Source organism: Mustela putorius, unplaced genomic scaffold (genome assembly GCF_011764305.1).
Source record: "Mustela putorius furo isolate JIRA1106 unplaced genomic scaffold, ASM1176430v1.1 tig00003988_pilon_pilon_pilon, whole genome shotgun sequence".
NCBI classification, from domain to species: domain Eukaryota; kingdom Metazoa; phylum Chordata; class Mammalia; order Carnivora; family Mustelidae; genus Mustela; species Mustela putorius.
The window spans coordinates 290,169-307,459 of NW_025422127.1; the positions used below are offsets into that span (position 1 = coordinate 290,169).

The window sequence follows — 17,291 nt, forward strand, 5'->3', positions numbered from 1 at the left end:
CTGTGAATACGATTTTCCTTATCAAGAGAGGTTGCGTAAATTATATGTGACAGACTGAGTGTATTTTGCAAAAATGCACATAGGAAAAAGTTCCATTGCTTCATTTATTTGGACTACTAATATGAACATTAAAATTTTTAAATCTTCAATTCCTTTACTATTAAAATACTCTTTTTTTTTTTTTTTTGGTCTTGTTTCTCAATAGTAGAGTAGACTTTGCTTAAAGAAAATAAAAGCAGCATGAGAAACCATACAATGATAACAGAGTTCATACTCCTGGGCATCTCACATGATCCACAGCTTCAGGTTGTGATCTTTATCTTTTTATTTATGTCTTATGTATTAAGTGTCACTGTAAAAAAAAAAAAAAAACTATCATCATCCTCACCTGGATAGAATGACATCTCGAGACTCCTAGGTTTCACTTACTGCAGAATTTCTCCTTCTTAGAAATCAAATTTATCAGTGTCTCTATCCCCAGATTTTGGGGGGCAACCGTTACAAATGCCAAGGCCATTTCCTATAAAAATCGTTTAGCTCAACTATTTTTCTTCATCTTCATGGGTGTTTCTAAATATTTCCTTCTCACTGCCATGTGTTTTGATTGATACATTACCATCTGCAAGCCTCTTAATTATACACCATCATGAGCAAAAAAATCTGCACCCTGCTTGTCTTTGGGTCCTGGCTAGGAAGATTTCTTACCATTTTCCCACCACCCATGTTCATCCTCCAACTAGATTTCTGTGCTTCCAATATAATTGATCATTTCTCTTGTGACTATTTCCCCATCTTACAACTCTCATGCTCAGAGACATGGCTTTTAGAGATTATTGGTTTTACTTTGCTTTTGTCACTCTGCTCTTTACGTTAGATTGGAGAGCCAGATGCAGGATTTGATCCTGGAACTCTGGGATCACAACCTGAGCTGAAGGCAGACACTTAACTGACTGATCTACCCAGGCACCCCTACATTAGAATTTTAATCAATCAAAACAAGAAACTCTTCAACATCTATTGCTGGTGAGCAACAGAGCAAGGAGAAAATATATAAAGGTTTAGTAGTAATACTAAACATTCTTATTGGAAGGCAGATGAAAAATATGGAGTAAAGAATGGACTTAGTACTATGCAATAGATGATCTGTTTTAAAAAATGGCATGGAGTAGATACACATTCAGTAGAGATATGCATTAGGAGCTAGATTTTATCTATTAATCTCTGAAAAATAATATCAAGGGAAACAAACTTTACCTAGTGTGGTTGCTTGCTTGCTTTTTTTTTTTTTCTGCCTCATTGGACACTGTCCCACAAGCTTCATTTTCAAATTCAACATTATTGTGTATGATGTTTTATATTCCTTAGTGTTTTGTGTATAGTCCTATTCTGGCAATTTTGATTCACTGAATTATTCCCAGTGAGCCAGCAGCAGAGAGAACAGATAAAACAATAAGTAGTTTATACGACATAAAATCTATGTAGAAACCATGCCAGACAGTTTTAAAACACCTTTTGATGTTTTTTCTTCCTCCTCTATTTGCTACTTTCTCTTTCTCTGTACTCTAATATACTTCCTATAGATAAAATGGAAAATTTAAGACAAAAACATTAGCAGCAGAAAGCAAAATGGTTCACTGAGAAGAAGTGTGTCTGGGAATGCTGGGTTTCCCGGGATTACAACAATGACAGCTGCTAATATTTTTTATGTTCCAGCCATTCTGCATGTTCATAAGCCTGTATGAAAATCAGAGCTAAGTCTGACACATAGAAAGCAATGGAGCTCCCAGACTGTATCATTGCATCATTACTTGTCATCTCAACCTTTAACTAGACTAAATAGGGTATACTGGAGTTCTATTTTGCAAGTGGGTATAGAAGTCCATGTTTTGTTTTATTAATCAATTTTTTTCATTTTCTATTAAATAAAAGGCAGGAGATTACCATCTCTATGCCTGTTTTCTAAACAGGATAAGTAGTACCTTCTTTAAGAGAATAGACTTTAATTTTAGGTAGTCCCTGATTACATTGAAGAGTTATTAGTTATATGAATATATCTAAGGTACAAAAGCAAACTGACCTCAGTTCTTCATTTGTGAATAAAAATTAAGTTGCATAAGTGTGTCATGATGAAGACTGAATGAGATAGAATATATAAATCCTTAATATGTTATTGTAATACATAATGCCTTTCTTTAAACACAGTTACTAAGAATATTCTGTCCAAAGTTGGAAATCAATTCTAACTATAAGAAGATAAATAAACCAGCTCTTCATAAAGCATATTTAGTACCACATGGTTTATACAGCACTTTCATTTATATTATTTCTTTTTTTAATTAATTAATTAATTTATTTTCAGCATAACAGTATTAATTTTGCACACACCAGTGCTCCATGCAATCCGTGCCATCTCCAATACCACCACCTGGTTCCCTTCAAAAACCGTCAGATTGTTTTTCAGAGTCCATAGTCTCTCATGGTTCACCTGCATTCCAATTTCTCTCAACTCCCTTCTCCTCTTCTGAAAATATGCTTGAAATTTCATGTACAAGGTAAAGAGAGAAAATGGATGCCTAAGGAAATGAAGTACCATTAAAAATCACAAATCTGATAGAATATTCTACTTTTGGGGGGAGGAGTCAAGATGGCGGAGAAGTAGCAGGCTGAGACTACTTCAGCTAGCTGGAGATCAGCTAGATAGCCTATCTAAAGATTGCAAACACCCGAAAATCCATCGGCAGATCGAAGACAAGAAGAACAGCAATTCTGGAAACAGAAAAACAACCACTTTCTGAAAGGTAGGACAGGGAGAGAAGTGAATCCAAAGCGACGGGAAGATAGACCGCGGGGGGAGGGGCCGGCTCACTGCAAGCGGTGGAGCAATGGCGCACATAATCAAGACTTTTAAAAGTCTGTTCCGCTGAGGTACATCGCTCCAGAGGCTACCCGGGGCGAAGCCCACGCGGGGTCAGCTTGGCCTCAGGACTCGCAGAGTCACAGAAGGATTGGGGGTGTATCAGTAACGCAGAGCTTGCGGGTATTGGAACGGGAAAGCCGGCTACAGAGACAGACAGTAAGCTCACAGCTCGGTGTTACCTTGAACCGGTCGCAGGCTCGGTGAGCTCAGAGCGCGGCCAGAGGTCAGGCAGACGGAAGTAACTGGGAGCTGTTCTCTGAGGGCGCACTGAGAAGTGGGGCCCTGGACTCTCGGCTCCTCCGGGCCAGAGACCAGGAGGCGGCCATTTGTATTCCCGTCCTCCGGAACTCTCCGGAAAGCGCTCAGGGAACAAAAGCTCCTGAAAGCAAACCCGAGCGAATTACTCACCCCGGCCCCTGGTAAGGGCGGTGTAATTCCGCCTGGGGCAAAGACACTTGAGAATCACTACACCAGGCCCCTCCCCCAGAAGATCAACAAGAAATCCAGCCAAGGCCAAGTTCACCTACCAAGGAGTGCGGTTTCAATACCAAGGAGAGCATCAGAATTCCAGAGGAGCCATGGAACTCATGGCTTTTTCCCTGTGATTTTTTTTAGTCTTGCAGTTAATTTAATATTTTTCTATTTCATTTTTTGTTTTTTTTCTCGGCTTCTGGTAAAACTTTTTTTTAACTTTTACCTTTTCCTTTTTTAACGTTTTTTAACTAGTTTATCTAATATATATATATTCTTCTTTATATTTTTCTTATTTGTTTTCTTTATTTTAATTCTTTTCTTTTCTTATTTTTCCTTTTTCTTTTTTTTTCTTTCTTCCTTTTTGAAGCTCTTTTTACCCCCTTTCTCCCCCCTAATGATTTGGGATCTCTTCTAATTTGGTTAAAGCATATATTCCTGGGGTTGTTGCCACCCTTTTAGTATTTTACTTGCTCTTTTAATCTTACTTGTCATATACTCTTTACTTGTCATATACTCTTATCTGGACAAAATGGCAAGACGGAAAAATTCAACACAAAAAAAAGAACAAGGGGCAGTACCGAAGGCTAGGGACCTAATCAATGCAGACATTAGTAATATGTCAGATCTAGAGTTCAGAATGACAATTCTCAAGGTTCTAGCCGGGCTCGAAAAAGGCATGGAAGATATTAGAGAAACCCTCTCGGGAGATATAAAAGCCCTTTCTGGAGAAATAAAAGAACTAAAATCTAACCAAGTTGAAATAAAAAAAGCTATTAATGAGGTGCAATCAAAAATGGAGGCTCTCACTGCTAGGATAAATGGGGCAGAAGAAAGAATTAGTGATATAGAAGATCAAATGACAGAGAATAAAGAAGCTGAGCAAAAGAGGGACAAAGAGCTACTGGACCATGAGGGCAGAAATCGAGAGATAAGTGACACCATAAGACGAAACAACATTAGAATAATTGGGATTCCAGAAGAAGAAGAAAGAGAGAGGGGAGCAGAAGGTATACTGGAGAGAATTATTGGGGAGAATTTCCCCAATATGGCAAAGGGAACGAGCATCAAAATTCAGGAGGTTCAGAGAACGCCCCTCAAAATCAACAAGAATAGATCCACACCCCGTCACCTAATAGTAAAATTTACAAGTCTCAGTGACAAAGAGAAAATCCTGAAAGCAGCCCGGGAAAAGAAGTCTGTAACATACAATGGTAAAAATATTAGATTGGCAGCTGACTTATCCACAGAGACCTGGCAGGCCAGAAAGAGCTGGCATGATATTTTCAGAGCACTAAACGAGAAAAACATGCAACCAAGAATACTATATCCAGCTAGGCTATCATGGAAAATAGAAGGAGAGAGTAAAAGCTTCCAGGACAAACAAAAACTGAAAGAATTTGCAAACACCAAACCAGTTCTACAGGAAATATTGAAAGGGGTCCTCTAAGCAAAGAGAGAGCTAACAAGTGGTAGATCAGAAAGGAGCAGAGACCATATACAGTAACAGTCACCTTACAGGCAATACAATGGCACTAAATTCATATCTCTCAATTGTTACCCTGAATGTTAATGGGATAAAAGCCCCTGTCAAAAGACACAGGGTATCAGAATGGATAAAAAAACAAAACCCATCTATATGTTGCCTCCAATAAACTCATTTTAAGCTCGAAGACACCTCCAGATTTCAAGTGAGGGGGTGGAAAAGAATTTACCATGCTAATGGACATCAGAAGAAAGCAGGAGTGGCAATCCTTATATCAGATCAATTAGATTTTAAGCCAAAGACTATAATAAGAGATGAGGAAGGACACTATATTACTCAAAGGGTCTGTCCAACAAGAAGATTTAACAATTTTAAATATCTATGCCCCCAACGTGGGAGCAGCCAACTATATAAACCAATTAATAACAAAATCAAAGAAACACATCAACAATAATACAATAATAGTTGGGGACTTTAACACTCCCCTCACTGAAATGGACAGGTCATCCAAGCCAAAGATCAGCAAGGAAATAAAGGCCTTAAACGACACACTGGAATAGATGGACATCACAGATATATTCAGAACATTTCATCCCAAAGCAACAGAATACACATTCTTCTCTAGTGCACATGGAACATTCTCCAGAATAGATCACATCCTCGGTCCTAAATCAGGACTCAAACGGTATCAAAAGATTGGGATCATTCCCTGCATATTTTCAGACCACAATGCTCTAAAGCTAGAACTCAACCACAAAAGGAAGTTTGGAAAGAACCCAAATACATGGAGACTAAACTGCATCCTTCTAAAGAATGAATGGGTCAATCGGGAAATTAAAGAATTGAAAAAAATCATGGAAACAAATGATACTGAAAATACAACGGTTCAAAATGTGGGACACAACAAAGGCAGTCCTGAGAGGAAAATATATAGCGGTAAAAGCCTTTCTCAAGAAACAAGAAAGGTCTCAGGTACACAACCTAACCCTACTCCTAAAGGAGCTGGAGAAAGAACAAGAAAGAAACCCTAAGCCCAGCAGGAGAAGAGAAATCATAAAGATCAGAGCAGAAATCAATGAAGTAGAAACCAAAAAAACAATAGAACAAATCAACGAAACTAGGAGCTGGTTCTTTGAAAGAATTAATAAAATTGATAAACCCCTGGCCCGACTTAGCAAAAAGAAAAGAGAAAGGACCCAAATAAATAAAATCATGAATGAAAGAGGAAAGATCACAACTAACACCAAAGAAATACAAACTATTATATGAACATACTATGAGCGAATGTACGCCAACAAATTTGACAATCTGGAAGAAATGGATGCATTCCTAGAAACATATAATCTACCACAACTGAACCAGGAAGAAATAGAAAGCCTGAACAGACCGATAACCAGTAAGGAGATTGAAACAGTCATTAAAAATCTCCAAACAAACAAAAGCCCAGGGCCAGACGGCTTCCCGGGGGAATTCTACCAAACATTTAAAGAAGAACTAATTCCTCTTCTCCTGAAACTGTTCCAAAAAATAGAAATGGAAGGAAAACTTCCAAACTCATTTTATGAGGCCAGCATCACCTTGATCCCACAACCAGAAAAGGATCCCATCAAAAAAGAGAGCTATAGACCAATATCCTTGATGAAAACAGATGCGAAAATACACAACAAAATACTAGCCAATAGGATTCAACAGTACATTAAAAGGATTATTCACCACGACCAAGTGGGATTTATTCCAGGGCTGCAAGGTTGGTTCAACATCCGCAAATCAGTCAATGTGATACAACAAATCAATAAAAGAAAGAACAAGAACCATATGATACTCTCCATAGATGCTGAAAAAGCATTTGACAAAGTACAGCATCCCTTCCTGATCAAAACTCTTCAAAGTGTAGGGATAGAGGGCACATACCTCAATATCATCAAATCCATCTATGAAAAACCCACCGCAAATATCATTCTCAATGGAGAAAAACTGAAAGCTTTTCCGCTAAGGTCAGGAACACGGCAGGGATGTCCATTATCACCACTGCTATTCAACATCGTACTAGAGGTCCTAGCCTCAGCAATCAGACAACAAAAGGAAATTAAAGGCATCCAAATTGGCAAAGAATAAGTCAAATTATCACTCTTCACAGATGATATGATAGTATATGTGGAAAACCCTAAAGACACCACTCCAAAACTACAAGAACTGGTACAGGAATTCAGTAAAATGTCAGGATATAAAATCAATGTACAGAAATCAGTTGCATTTCTCTACACCAACAGCAAGACAGAAGAAAGAGAAATTAAGGAGTCAATCCCATTTACAATTGCACCCCAAACCAAAAGAGACCTAGGAATAAACCTAACCAAAGAGGCACAGAATCTATACTCAGAAAACTATAAAGTACTCATGAAAGAAATGGAGGAAGACACAAAGAAATGGAAAAATGTTCCATGCTCCTGGATTGGAAGAATAAATATTGTGAAAATGTCTATGCTACCTAAAGCAATCTACACATTTAATGCAATTCCTATCAAAGTACCATCCATCTTTTTCAAAGAAATGGAACAAATATTTCTAAAATTTATATGGAACCAGAAAAGACCTCGAATAGCCAAAGGGATATTGAAAAAGAAAGCCAACGTTGGTGGCATCACAATTCCGGACTTCAAGCTCTATTACAAAGCTGTCATCATCAAGACAGCATGGTACTGGCACAAAAACAGACACATAGATCAATGGAACAGAATAGAGAGCCCAGAAATAGACCCTCAACTCTACAGTCAACTAATCTTCGACAAAGCAGCAAATACTGTCCAATGGAAAAAAGACAGCCTCTTCAATAAATGGTGTTGGAGAATTGGACAGCCACATGCAGAAAAATGAAATTGGACCATTTTCTTACACCACACACAAAAATATACTCAAAATGGATGAAGGATCTCAATGTGCGAAAGGAATCCATCAAAATCCTTGAGGAGAACACAGGCAGCAACCTTTTCGACCTCAGCCGCAGCAACATCTTCCTAGGAACAACGCAAAAGGCAAGGGAAGCAAGGGAAAAAATGAACTATTGGGATTTCATCAAGATCAAAAGCTTTTGCACAGCAAAGGAAACAGTTAACAAAATCAAAAGACAACTGACAGAATGGGAGAAGATATTTGCAAACGACATATCAGATAAAGGACTAGTGTCCAGAATCTATAAAGAACTTAGCAAACTCAACACCCAAAGAACAAATAATCCAATCAAGAAATGGGCAGAGGACATGAACAGACATTTCTGCAAAGAAGACATCTAGATGGTCAACAGACACATGAAAAAGTGCTCCATATCACTCGGCATCAGGGAAATACAAATCAAAACCACAATGAGATATCACCTCACACCAGTCAGAATGGCTAAAATCAACAAGTCAGTAAATGACAGAGGATGCGGAGAAAGGGGAACCCTCCTACTCTGTTGGTTGGAATGCAAGCTGGTGCAGCCACTCTGGAAAACAGCATGGAGGTTCCTCATAATGTTGAAAATAGAACTGTCCTATGACCCAGCAATTGCACTATTGGGTATTTACCCTAAAGATACAAACGTAGTGATCCAAAGGGGCACATGCACCCGAATGTTTATAGCAGCAATGTCCACAATAGCCAAACTATGGAAAGAACCTAGATGTCCATTAACAGGTGAATGGATCAAGAAGATGTGATATATATACACAATGGAATACTATGCAGCCATCAAAAGAAATGAAATCTTGCCATTTGCGACAACATGGATGGAACTAGAGCGTATCATGCTTAGCGAAATAAGTCAAGCAGAGAAAGACAACTATCATATGATCTCCCTGATATGAGGAAGTGGTGATGCAACATGGGGGCTTAAGTGGGTAGGAGAAGAATCAATGAAACAAGATGGGATTGGGAGGGAGACAAACTATAAGTGACTCTTAATCTCACAAAACAAACTGAGGGTTGCTGGGGGGAGGGGGGTTGGGAGAAGGGGGTGGGATTATGGACATTGTGGAGGGTATGTGCTTTGGTGAGTGCTGTGAAGTGTGTAAACCTGGTGATTCACAGACCTGTACCCCTGAGGATAAAAATATATGTTTATAAAAAATAAAAAATTTTTAAAAATCACAAATCTATTAAGTGGCCTATTTATATTTTTAACCCACATTTTTCTAACTGCAGAGCCCATATACTTTCTGCAATAGCAATTTACCTTACAGTGTTATAATACGAAATTAATAGGATTTTTATACCATGTTCTTATTATGAGTTTATGTATTTTTCCTTTTTTATTTGATTATTGATGACTAAATAGAGAATGGAACAGTGGTGTTTTCAGAATGAAACCTTGAAGGTACTTCGTGGCCATCTTATTTAACAAATACGAAGTGTTATTGCTAATTTTCATTTTGAATAGCTCAAAGAGTATGCCTCAGGGGTCCTTAGGAGCAGTTCTTGATTTTGACCAAATGGGTGGAAGATAATTTAAGCTGAACCTAAACCATGTTCTTCCAAGGGAAATATGGATCTATGTTCAGAAGTAAAAGATGGACTAAATTCTTTGAGATATCCTTCATATTCTGCATGAGTACATCCTTGGGATGGCTTCAGGCTTGAGGAATCATATGCATCTTGTTCAACACTGAGGTTTTTTCTCCCCAAAGCCTGCTGAATGAAAGAATGAATGAATGAATAACATCCATCCGGCTTAGTTGATGTTGGTAAATGAATACTGTTCATTGACATTTTTACATTAACATTTTTACACAAGTAGTGTAGTATACATCCCCCAATTCTGTGATATTGGACCATTTTCTCTGACAGTTTAAGTATGTTTTGTGATCCTACAAAATTGCCCTATTAATACTGATTTTCAGTGTTGTTCACATGAACCTTTCCTTATCTATTAATACCTTCTTTCTTAGCTTTTCATATATTCCCTCAAAGGTTTAATCAGTAACCAAAATATGTAAGTCAGTCATGGTATTATTTTTCAGAACAGTCTTAAAATTGATAGGAAATCTAAAAGGAAAAATGAATATGCAAAAATGAATAAATAAGGGTAAAATACAGTGCAGATTTATATTATTACCTATGGAAGATTAATTTATATATATATTTTTTTACCTTGGATCTCCGATTTCAATAAAATAGTGCAGAAATTTCAATCTTGAGATTTAAAGCAAATACTGCTTATTTATTGAAAATACATTTTGAGACTTCCAGGTGTTATGAAAAGCTAGTGCTATCAATGAAAAACCCTGATGAAGGAAGAGAGATGCTGGTAAGCAAAATACAGTTAATTAAAGGAATGAATGCTAAAGAAACTTAATGAAAGTAATTGTAAAATAATGTCTTATAAATTTTTAAAAATTATATATCAAACAATGGCTTCTTCTATATGTCCTTTGTCATAATTTACTTGATATGGGGATTTTAGGCCCAGTGAATATATACACCTTCTAGGTAAACTAAGAAAACACATCTTTTTTTTTTTTTTTAATTATTGTGTTTTGTTAGTCACCATACAGTACATCATTAGGTTTTGATGTTGTGTTCCATGATTCATTACTTTCATATAACACCCAGTGCTCCTTGCAATCTGTGCCCTCCTTAATACCCATCACCAGGACCATCCATCCTCCTACCCCTGTCCCTTCTAAAACCTTAGTTTGTTTCCTGGAGTCCGTAGTCTTTCATGGTTCATTCTCCATTCCATTTTCTCCCCCTTCATTTTTCCCTTCCTCCTCTTAATGTCCTCCATGCTATTCTTTATGATCCACAAATAAGTGAAACCATATGATGATTTAATTTAATTTCTCTGACGACTTATTTCACTTAGCCATAATCTCCTCCAGTCTCATCCATGGTGATGTAAAAATTGGGTGTTCATCCTTTCTGATGACTAATATTTCATTGCGTATATGAACACATATTGTAAAACAAATATTCAACCTACACACTACACAGCCAAGAGTTGGGCATACAATAGAGAACTTCACCTGATGGCTGTCTATGATGCAAGAACAAACCAAAATGAATGAATGAATGAAGACAAAAGTTTATTTTAAGCCTCCTATGATATGACTCTTCTAGACACTGGACTGTGTTACAAAGGCTTTAAAGGTCAGACTCTGTCCTAACTTTCAGACATGTACAACATAGTGGAGGTATTCCACAGGATATTTCAGCACAGATGTGTCATGGAATAGGAAGAATCACTGAAAGACTTTTATGAGACTCACACAAAGAATAATTAACCTGTTGTTGTGGGAATAAGGAAGAAGATGATTTGGAGTGTCACTGGAATCTGCTACCAACAAGGCTTCCTACATACACATATTCTATTTAATGCAAGTTTCCCAGTCATTGTCAGAAAGGTTACTCTTACTGAGGAACAGCAAAGAATCAAAGTGGATATCAGTAGCCTTTAGTAACAATGATGAAGTGTTACAAATATCTAACGTGCCTCAAATGTGGTGACTATATCTTAGCTGAATGAAAGCAGTGAATTGCTGAGGGTGTGATGGAGTGCAGGAGACAGATAAACCATGCTGAGGAGAGGTCATCATGTTCACAAAGTAGAAAAGCAAAGCTAAAATTCACTTGCCTAGAGCCTTCCAGATACTGTACAATCAGATGGTTCCACCTCACATTTTTGTTGTTGTCATTGCTACTATGTGATTTTCTTGTTGTTACTTTATTCATTACACTTACTTTAAAACAAAGCTGTTAATCCAGGACACCATCTTAATCCTGAAGCTTTTCACCAAGGGATTTCTCCATTGAGCAATTCTTATATAGCTTTTTAAAAAAATATTTCTTTCTTTATATATCTAACACACACAGAGAGAGAGAGAGAGAGAGAGCACAGCAGGGGGAGAGGCAAAGGGGGAGAGAAAGGCAGGATTCCCATTGAGCAAGGAGCCTGATGTGGGGCTCGATGCCAGGACTCTGGGTCATGGTCTGAGCTGAAGGCAGATGCTTAGCTGACTGAGCCACCCAGGTGCCCTAATCCTTATGTAGCTTTTTTTTTTTTCCATGTAAAGCATTTTTCCAAATGCTTCACATATTAATTCATTTAATACTCTCAATAACTTTATAAGAAAGGCCTACATAGAAGACATGAACGGACATTACTGCAAAGACATTCAGATGGCCAACAGACACATGAAAAAGTGCTCAGCATCACTTTGGCATCAGGGAAATACAAATCAAAACCACAATGAGATACCATCTCACACCAGTCAGAATGGCTAAAATTAACAAGTCAGGAAATGATATATATTGACGAGGATGCAGAGAAAGGGGAACCCTACACTGTTGGTGGGAATGCAAGTGCAGTCACTCTAGAAAACAGTATGAAGGTTCCTCAAAAAGTTGAAAAATAGAGCTACCCTATGACCCAGCAATTGCACTACTGGGTATTTACCCTAAAGATACAAAGGTAGTGATCTGAAGGGGCACATGCAACCCAAATGTTTATAGCAGCAATGTCCACAATAGCCAAACTATGGGAAGAGGCTAGATGTCCATCAACAGATGAATGGATAAAGAAATGGTGTATATATACAATGGAATACTATGGAGCCATCAAAAGAAATGTAATCTTGCCATTTGCAAAGACATGGATGGAACTAAAGGGTATTATGCTGAGCGAAATAAGTCAATCAGAGAAAGACAATTATCATTTGATCTCTTTGATATGAGGAATTTAAGAGGCAGGGAGGGAGGTTGTGGGGGACAGGGAAGGAAAAAATGAAACCAGATGAGAAGTTTGTAAACCTGATGATTTACAGACCTGTACCCCTGCAGAAAATAATACATTATATGTTAATTAAAAAAAAAAAAGAAGAAGAAGAAGAAGAAAGAAAGAAAGGCCTGCATACAGAAGAATAAATTATATTTATAGAAGAAATGCAGACATGGTTTCAGGCCTAGTAATTAGCTTGGACTCATGACTAGATATCCTCACTCTTCCTTATGGAAAAAACTATGGTAAGATCATTTAATATAAAAAAAAGAAATTAAAATGTACTATCTTAAAACCACATACAAGTAAAGAAATTAAACTATTTACCTGAGTTTTATTGGGGAAAGTTTAGCTAACTCTTTAGCTGGGGGACATACTTCAATAATAATAGTAATAATTATTATTTTCAATAGAAAAAGAAGTCATTTGTATACGAATACAGGTCATAATAATTAAATATGGGCTGAAACATCAAAAACTATGGCAAGGGATTCAGATGGGATTAAACTCAGTTCTAAACTCTCCAGCTTAAATTATTTCCTGCCTCTTTTTCCCCTCTATCTCTAACTTCTAAGGTTGCTGGTGGCAATGACATGTATATCTGACAGGTGAAATAGGAGAAGTTGGAAAAACTGAGTGTTAGCAAAAGTTGAACAATGTCTAAGGACAAAACACTCACAAGTTATTAAAAAATACAGGCTCTTTCCCATTTCTGAGGATTCTCACTGTAATTAAGCTTTAACTTACAGAGAGTGGGAAACTAGTAAACAATCAGAGCAAGAGCACAAAGGTGGTCTTTGCTGAGAAATAAACCTCATGGGCACATCTTTGAAAGCTACCACGTGTTATTTGGAGTCAGAAAAGCCTGAGAAAACTCCTTGCTCTAGCTCTTTTAGCTCTGTGATATTGAATATTTTCAAACTTGCCTTAACTGGAGATTTCACTGGTAAAAGAGAGGAAATTAATGGATCCTTGTTATTATCAGTTCTAATAAATTCTCATCTGTTGATGGAAACATGTAGTATTTCAGCCAAATTCTGGCTCCACACTTAGACCTTTGCTAATCCTGTAAACCTGATGACTTACAGACCTGTACCCCTGCAGAAAATAATACATTATATGTTAATAAAAATTTGTTCCTTGTGTGTGTGTGTGTGTGTGTGTGTGTGTTTCCTAGAGGTCTGGCAGGAGAAGAAGAAATAAGCAACTGGAGAATGAGAAACCACACAGAACTAACAGAGTTCATCCTCCTGGGATTGTCAGATGATCCACAGCTTCAGGGAGTGATCTTCAACTTTCTGTTCATCACCTACATGCTCAGCATCACTGGGAACCTGACCATTAACACCCTTACCCTGCTGGATTTCCACCTCCAGATTCCCATGTATTTCTTCCTCAGAAATTTCTCCTTGTTAGAGGTTTCATTCACCATCAGCATACCCAAGTTCCTGGGTACCCTGATTATAGGTGATAAAACCATTTCCTTTAATGATTGCATTGCTCAGTTCTTTTTTTTTTTTTTTTTCTTTTTTCATTCTTTTGGGAGTCATTGAATTTTACCTCCTGGCTGCCATGTCCTATGACTGTCATATTGCCATCTGCAAACCTCTGCATTACATGACCATCATGAATCCCAGAATCTGCATACTCCTTGTCTTCTCTTCATGGCTGATTTCATTCTTAATTGTATTCCCTGCATTCATGTTACTCTTAAACCTTAATTACTGTACATCTAATATTATTGATCAATTTACCTGTGATTATTTTCCCCTGCTGCAACTTTCATGTTCAGTCACAAAATTCCTAGAGATAATGGGGTTTACCTGTGCTGTGTTTACTTTAATGTTCACTCTGGCATTAATATTTCTATCCTGCATATATATCATCAGAACAATTTTAAGAATTCCTTCTAATAGTCAGAGGACAAAGGCCTTTTCCACCTGCTCATCCCACATGATTGTTATCTCCATCTCCTATGGCAGCTGCATTTTTATATATATTAAACCCTCAGCAAAAGACAGAGTGTCTCTGAGCAAGGGAGTTGCTGTGCTAGAAACCTCAGTAGCCCCCATGTTAAACCCTTTTATCTACAGTCTAAGGAATGAGCAAGTCAAGCGAGCCTTCATGGACAGGGCAAGGAAGATTGTATTTTTCTCAAGCAAATGAAATACTATGGTACATGAATTAGACACACCCATTGCAGGCACTTTAAAATATACAAAAATGATGTGCTCGTTGTGGCAGCACATATACTAAAATATGCAAAAAATGAAGTCTGAGCAACTTCTTCAGTTTACAATAACCTTCCTGTCATCCTATTCATTACTTCTTTCTAACAGTTTACAAGTACATTTAATATATTTCCCATTCAATTGGTATAACTTTATATGCCGGTCTGGTTTTCGTCCTTCTGAAACCATTGTTCGTTGAAACTTCTTGAACACTAATTATTTTAATTCAGAAAGGTGTACTTTGAGATTTATTTGGGAAAACAACTATCACCCAGAATGGAAGGGATGTTGTATAATTATTGATATGATATTCCTTATTCTATACAGACAATAAAATCTTTCATTTTCATTGATCTTTGTCAGAAATCCCTTCACCATCTTGCAGTTCCTCTAGGAAAAATTTTTCAAATGCCACATGATTTTTTGAAAACTGTGAATGTTTTCATTTAAAAAACAAAAAATATTGCTTACCTAATAGAGTATGTCCATATAATCTATCTATTGCTAAAATTTAAAAAAGCATAGATCTTTAAGAACATAAATAGACCTCTATACTTCCAAATCCCATAATGACTCAGTAGATATATACAGATATACAGGGTAGATACATGCATGTATACATCCACAGATATACAAATACTGTAGAGATTAGTGAAGAAATAGCTGTTTTAGATGTGTAGGATAAGTACACTTTCTCTATTTCCATGGAATGTCAGCTCTACTTTCTGACTACAACGGAATATATATGTATAGCTTTTTTCTTAGTTTTGGACTAGTTTGAAACTGGGCATGTATCTAAATTTTTAATGCTAAAACAGTAAAATCATTTAAGTTTTGTAGAAAATAAAAACTTCATAACAGAGCAAAACTTAGAATTTCAGCAGTGAAAATACTCGTCCACTCATTCAGCTTAAAGTATTAGGTGCCTAAGGTATTTTGGATGATGTGTGTGTACGTATGTGTGTGTGTGTGTGTGTGTGTGTGGGTGTGTGAGAAAGTAAAAGAAGATTATGGATAGAATGAACTATTCTAAATAAACTATTATTTAGTAATATAAAATATACTATAATCCTAATTAGTGCTGCACCATTCCTAATGATCATTATGCAATATATTCAACTAAGAAATACAGCACAGGACTTATTGAGCCAGGCTCTTTCCATAGTTTCACTATTGTGGACATTGGGTTCTAAGTGTCCCTTCAGATCACTACCTTTGTCTCTTTGGCTAAGTGCCTAATAGTGCAATTGCTGGGTCATCAGTAGTGCAATTTTTAACTTTTTAAGGAACCTCCATACTGCTTTCCAGAATGACCACACCACCTTGCATTCCCACTAAGAGGGTAAGAGTGTTCCCCTTTCTCTGCCACCTCTCCAACAACTGTTATTTCCTGAGTGGTTAATTATAGCCATTCTGACCAGGGTAAGTGGTATCACATTATGGTTTTCATTTGTATTTCCCTGATGCCAAGGGATGTTGAGCATTTTTTCATGAGCCTTTTGTACATTTGTATGTCTTCTTTGGAGAAGTGTCTGTTCATATTTTCTGCCCATTTCTTAATTGGATTATTTGTTCTTTGGGTGTTGAGTTTGATAAGTTCTTTATAGATTTTGAATACTAGCCCTTTATCTGATATGTCATATATAAATATCTTCTTCAATTATGTTGCTTGTCTTTTGGTTTTGTTGAATATTTCCTTTGTTGTGCAAAAGCTTTTTACCTTGATGAAGCCCCAATAGTTCATTTTTGCCTTTGTTTCCCTTGCCTTTGAAGACAGGAAATTGCTGTGGCCAAGGTCACAGAGGTTGCTGCCTGTGTTTTCCCTGGGATTTTGATGGATTCCTGACTCACATTGAGGTCTTTCTCCATTTTCAGTCTATTTTCATGTGTGATGTAAGGAAATGGTCGAGTTTCATTCTTCTGCATATGTCTGTCCAATTTCCTCAACATCATTTGTTGAAAAGATTGTTTTTGCCACTGCATATTTTTTCCTGCTTTGTCAAAGATTAGTTGATCATAGAGTTGAGAGTCTCTATTCTGGGTTCTGGGTTCTTTATTCTGTTCCTTGATCTATGTGTCTGTTTTTGTGGCAGTACCATACCATGTTGATGAGTACAGAATTGTAATAAAACTTGAAGTCTGGAATTGTGATATCACCAGCTTTGGTTCTCTTTTTCAACATTCCTTTGGTTAGTCAAGAACGTTTCTGGTGCCATACAAATTTTAGGATTATTTGTTCCAGCTCTGTGAAAAAAGTTGATGGTATTGTTGATGAGGGAGCAGGAGGCTGGCTGAGGACAAAGCAAAAGCTGGCACCTTGCACCCCCTCTTCACCTGCTCCCCTCCGTAATATGTGTAGCATTCCTCAGGCACCCCTGACTGCCATAAAAAGATAAATAGTTAACTTGCAGAGATCGCAATCCTGCAGAGCAGGAA

At 37.2% G+C, this 17,291-nt stretch overlaps 2 pseudogenes; both read left to right on the forward strand.

The window, feature by feature from the left end:
* Positions 1-240: 240 nt before the first annotated feature.
* Positions 241-874, forward strand: LOC123389654 (annotated as a pseudogene).
* Positions 875-13,838: 12,964 nt separating this feature from the next.
* Positions 13,839-14,790, forward strand: LOC101679380 (annotated as a pseudogene).
* Positions 14,791-17,291: the final 2,501 nt, after the last annotated feature.